Source organism: Neomonachus schauinslandi, chromosome 2 (genome assembly GCF_002201575.2).
Source record: "Neomonachus schauinslandi chromosome 2, ASM220157v2, whole genome shotgun sequence".
Classification (NCBI taxonomy): domain Eukaryota; kingdom Metazoa; phylum Chordata; class Mammalia; order Carnivora; family Phocidae; genus Neomonachus; species Neomonachus schauinslandi.
Genome location: NC_058404.1, coordinates 127,983,998 through 127,989,997, shown reverse-complemented (window position 1 = coordinate 127,989,997; position 6,000 = coordinate 127,983,998). Strand labels below are relative to the sequence as shown.

Sequence of the window (6,000 nt, the reverse complement as noted above, 5' to 3'; positions counted from 1 at the left end):
CCGAAGGCAGTCGCCCAACCAACTGAGCCACCCAGGCGCCCCGGGAGCCCTAATTATTTATGTGACAAATGACATAAACAATTTACAAAACATGAAATACAATTAATGATCAAGTTTTAACACCAATATCACTAGATTAAAAGAAAATGTAACTTAATACAATACTCTTTCCAAGTTGTCACATAAGGAACTGATGATGATGATAAGTTCTTAGGTGAACGTTCGTAATAATGAAAAAAGAATAGAAAAGATGTAAAAACTACATGTTGTATTATTTCCAAAATGTAAATATTTTGTGAATTATTTAGATAACTCTTAAATTAGTGATTAAAGATAATAATGATATTTTACTATTCTGTTTTTCCATAGAATGCCTAGCCCAGGACATGTACTTTTTTTGAGGTTTGTTCCATACTATATTTATAAGCAAGGCCATACTGTAGATAATAGAGAAGACCCTAAAGATTGACCCAAGATATCTTTCAGTTTTTGAAACTTAAAGGAAAATAAAGCTTAGTGGACACCTATATTGTTGTAATTATTTTAGGAATTTGGCTTTTACTCAATCAGGTTAATACAGTGTGGATTAAATTGGAATTTAAAATGTTCTTTTTAAATATACAAATTTGAAGTGCCTTTAGTTTTAAGAAAATTCTCAGTAAATCATTTTGTGTATCTTGCACCAGCCACATTTTGAAATGTTGGTGATGAACAGCTAAAATTTGTGCATGTGTCATACAGTGTTTAGTAATTGCATATGTTGTTATAGGAGAGGTTTGTGATGTATCAGCATTTGAACAAGAATAAACAAGAACCAAAAAAACCCCCAAACTTAAAAGGTAGTTCTCTTTGAATCATTCACTTAAACATCTATCTTATGCCCACAGCTCAGAAATTTGACAGAAATGTGTCTCTTTTCATGAAACTTAAAAACCACCGTTCCTATCTTTACTATCCAATCAATTTGTACTTTGAGGCATTCAGTAGCTACTTCTGTATTTTAAAAAGAAACATTAGCCTTTCAGAATTGCTGTTTCTTGTTGAATTACAGTCTATTATAATAAAATTGCTCATATAATGAAGAGTGGTCAGGATGTGTCTACTTTCCATGGTGCTACTAATGTACAAAATATGGGAGAACGTACATAGTCCTAGTACTAGTTCCTTAAAAATTCCTGACCTATATCCCAGGCTTTAAAATCAAGGTAGATTACTTTTCCTTTTATTACTTCATGTTTGTGAACTCAGTTAAATAAGTAGATTCAAAATAACTATTAAAATTGCAAATATGCATATTCAAGATAAATTGTTTTCTGTATTAAATATCCATAGGGACTCTTTTTTTCCCCATACTGTGAATTAGATGTATTCTCCATTCCAAACTGGGCTCACTTCACTTCAGTAATATAGCAGACATTTTCAAATATATGAGGGCTCATCAGTTAAAATTAATTTGACAGTGTAATGGTGCATAGTAGAATGGTGAAGTAGAATTACAAAACATGAAAATATGACAGCATACAATATTTTAAAAGGCAGTGCGCTCTGGGTACAAGATAAGACAAGTTGTCATACAGCATATATATATATATGTGTGTGTATATATATATATTTATACTGTACAAAGATAGAATATTTTCATGCTGCAGATTTCCTCTTTTACCATTCCCTCCCCATTCCTCACCCTCTACCTCCCATTATCCACCATAATTAGATGCTCCACTTTTACAGCTCTGGAGATCCTGAATACTCTGGGCTGACATACTGCTGCCCTGTCTTACTTACCTCACTCTTGTTGTAGGCCTGAATGACATTTTAACCCCCTATTTAAAAAAGTAGCTATCAGACTCCACAATCAGAGTCTATGCTTCTTAAATGTAAAGGGCCTCTTGAGGGACAAGATTTTCAACCTCTATTCCATGGACTCACCAAATATAAATTTGTATGCTACTATACTAGTTCTGTGTCAATATTACCTTGGCTATAGCAGTATATTGTAATGGTCAAGAGCACAAATGTGAGAGCTACCTCTACCATAATTAACTGTATGACCCTGAACAAGTTACTTAACCTTTTGTGCCTCAGTTTTCTTACCTGTAAATGGGGATAATAATAATACTGACATCAAGGAGTGTTGTAAAGATTACATTAAATAATAAACATAAAGTGCTTAAGGTAGTTAAAATAGTAGGTGCCATATAAATATTAGCTTTCATTAATAAATTCCTGATCCAGAATAAAAGTTTTAAATAAGTGATGGAATTTGAAGAACAAGGATTTAAATTCCAATTTGTTTTGCTGAGAATTCACATGAAACTATATATTTTAGCTAGGTATGCTCGACAGTAGCCAGGGGTTAGACTGCAACTATATCCAATGTTTAATATTAAAAATAAGAATTTAGACATCTTATTTTTTTTATTTTTATTTATTTATTTTTAAAAATATTTTATTTATTTATTTGACAGAGAGAGAGAGAGAGAGCACAAGCAGGGGAAGTGGCAGGCAGAGGGAGAAACAGACTTCCCGCTGAGCAGGGAGCCCGATGCGGGACTCGATCCAGGGACTCCAGGATCATGACCTGAGCCGAAGGCAGCCGCTTAACTGACTGAGCCACCCAGGCGCCCCTAGACATCTTATTTTTTTAAAGATTTTATTTATTTATTTGTCAGAGAGAGCACGAGCAAAGGGAGTGGCAGGCAGAGGGAGAAGCAGTGTTGGACTCCATCCCAGGACTCTGGGATCATGACCTGGGCAGAAGGCAGACTCTCAGCCGACTGAGCCCACCCAGGCAGCCCAGGAATTTAGATGTCTTAATAGGTTAGATAAACTGGATAGAAGAAAAAGAGTCCAACTTCTTTATTACTTATTTCAATTATGATAATGAGACTGAGGAAAATAGTAACATATAATTCTAAATTGGCAAAGAAGCAAGTTAGATTAAACTGTAAATATAAACTATCTGGGTATCTACTTGAAGGCTTATTCACTTAAAAGCAGATCATCTGATAACATTTGCCTTACTGAGAGCTTTACTTTTCAGAGTGTTGAATAAGGACTGCTATTTTACAGGATCTTATTCTATCAAGGTAACATCAGTTGGCAAAGCGCAAGTGACAGGAATCTTGGGAGAAGATGATGATATCATCACAGATGCCATAAAGCCAAGGAAATGAATGCTTTGTAGAGTCTAAATCTTCCCCAGATTTAAGAAAATCTTCTGAACAAAGCAAGTTCATGACAAAGATAGGTGTGCTTAAATACTAAAAGCCCTGAAAATTGAAATCTATTATAGCCTCACAGATTCCTTAATGAGAAAGAAAGCAAACAGACAAACTAATGTAGCTGTATAGAGATGGAGCATTCTATTAGGCTTAGCTTTTATAGCAGTACATACAAAAAGTGGGAGAAAACACAAAATGAAGAATAAATTATACGAAAGGTAAGAAAAACTCTAAAACATGGACAGAGGGCTAAGTGAAAAATGTTGAGTATAACATAAATTGTTTTATATTATGTGTATTCTAGAAAAACAAGAAAAAGCTAGGCTTACTGCTTGATCACTGATGAGAGAAAAAACAGATCTACTCAACTTGTATTTTACTTCCATATTGCTTATTTACAAAGAGCTAAGAAATGAGGTTAATATGGAAAGAGTTGAAATTGAAACCTAAAATAAGAGAGAGGAAAATGCAGTATAAATTAAATACTTTTTACTTTCCCAAAGATATTATTTTCTATAGAATATGAAAACATGTGCAGACATGGAAATTAAAGTAGTATTTTATAATGTTCCAGGATTATAGAAGCATAGAATTTCAGGATTTGAAAGAAACTTAGAGGTTGATTTAAAATTTCATGTTTGAATGTCCTGCCCTTTTCTTCTGACAAAAGAATATATTGATTTTCAAAAAAGGAAAGGATTAGGTAAGTAATCACCAAATCTTGGTGTTAATCCTTGGCAAAAGAAAAAAAAATTCAAATATATTAGTAAGCAAGTGGTTTGTGAATGATAATAACAGAAAGAGGAAAGCCCTAGAAACCTTACAAGTTCACAAGGAGAAAAATCATTTCTAAGGTCACTCTGTACTTTTACAGTGTGGCTAAATATAGATAGATTATGAAAAGTACTATAAATATAGATAGATTATGAAAAGTACTATAACCATAATATGTCTTGATTTAACTGAATTATTTAAATGTCATTATATGATCTTGTGGAAAAGGCAGAAATGTATCAAATGCTGGCAGAGTTTATGAAGTTGTAGCTGGTTGGGAAACTATCAGAGATTGTTTTTTACTGTATGGATGTCATCTGGAGGAAGCTCTTCAATGGCATGGCTAAGCTCACTATTATTATTATTGACTGCACTACATCTTTTCAAGATGCTATAGAAGGCATGCTCATCCTAAAACAGACATTAGTATACATCGGCATTTATTGAATGATAGGGCTTTATTGTAAATAAATGGAGAAAAGAAGGATTATTCAAAAATGCTGAGAATAATTTTTAGAAATAACTTAATTATATTTATATTTAGAAATAAAAATAATTGTATTAATTTATATGTGAATCAAAATAATTATTAAAGTTTAAAAGAAAATAGAAAATATTATTTGATTAACAAACCTGTTTCTCCAGCCCAGTGCTCTTTACTGAACTCCATGCTCAGAAACCCATCTCTGTTGGACATACCCATTTAATTGTCTCGCAGACATCAAACTCAACAGATCAAAACTGAACTCATTAGCATATTCTCTTCCTCTTCCTAGAGTTACATGCTGGGGATTGCATGTAGTCAATGGCAGTCATTTGACTCCCTATAATGTATTCCCTAAATCATAGTGGTCATTATGCCAGGGTAGGGATTTGACCAAAATTCCATTTTAGCAATATTACTTTGAAAATAAGTAAAAGAGGGGCACCTTGGTGGCTTAGTTGTTTAAGCATCTGCCTTCAGCTCAGGTCATGATCTCAGGGTCCTGGGATCCAGTCCTGCATCTGGCTCCCTGCTCAGCAGGGAGCCTGCTTCTCCCTTTGCCTCTCCCCCTGCTTGTTCTCTCTCTCTCTCTCTCTCAAAAATAAATAAAATCTTAAAAAAGTAAGTAAAAGAAGGGGTGAATTACTTTCCTAATTTTCTTATTGAGAATTCAGCACAAATAATAACTGCATTTCAAGCATAGTAACCCATTTTTTTCCTTTATTAAAAAAGTATTTATTAGCACCTACTATAAAGTAAGAAGAATGTAATTCTCTGTAATATAAGGCACATGTGGTACATGAAATTAAAAAAACAAACAAACAAAAGAACAAACCAGAATGCTATAGCAGTTCAGATAGATAGCTTTGGTGGATAAAGACCTAACTTCATATTGAGCAGATTAGAATCTGAATTCTAGCTTTGATTCCACTTACATACTTTTAGATTACTTCTGATCACACAAATGAGGATCACAATGTAATAAAGATTAAATGAAATTATATATGTGGTTTATCTGGTATAATTCTTGGCACATGGTAGAGCTCAATAAATATAAATAACCTCTCCCTTTTATCTTTTTTCCCTCTAAAAGTTAAGATCATTTCTAAGAAGAGGATCAAATAATGTTTTGGAGTAAGCAGAATACTTCATTTGTCCTGCAGATATGAATAGTATTAGAATAGAAGGAGACAAGGGTGAAAATATTTTACAAAGAAAGATTTAAGTAAAGATATAGAAGTGGGAAAGGACAGTGCCTATTTAGACAATAAGTATTTAGATGGAACATGGTAGACCTATTTCTCAATAGAATATATAATCCTAAAAAGAAGGAATCATGTCTGTTTTAGTTTTCAGTTATATGCTGAACACCTCATAATGCTTGGAGCTTAGTAACTACACCAGAAAATGTTTGTTGAATGAAAGAAATAATAAAAGAATATAGGGAAGATGGAAATTATCCTGAAAAACATGGCTCACAGAATGACTTAAAATGTAAGAAATTGGTACAATAATCCT

General features: G+C 33.1%; 1 protein-coding gene across 2 annotated transcripts in view; it reads left to right on the top strand.

Annotated features, from left to right (window-relative positions):
* The window catches only part of GRID2 (glutamate ionotropic receptor delta type subunit 2), a 1,393,842-nt gene that overhangs the window by 385,830 nt on the left and 1,002,012 nt on the right, over positions 1 to 6,000 (top strand). The gene's annotated exons all lie outside the window — the stretch shown is intronic.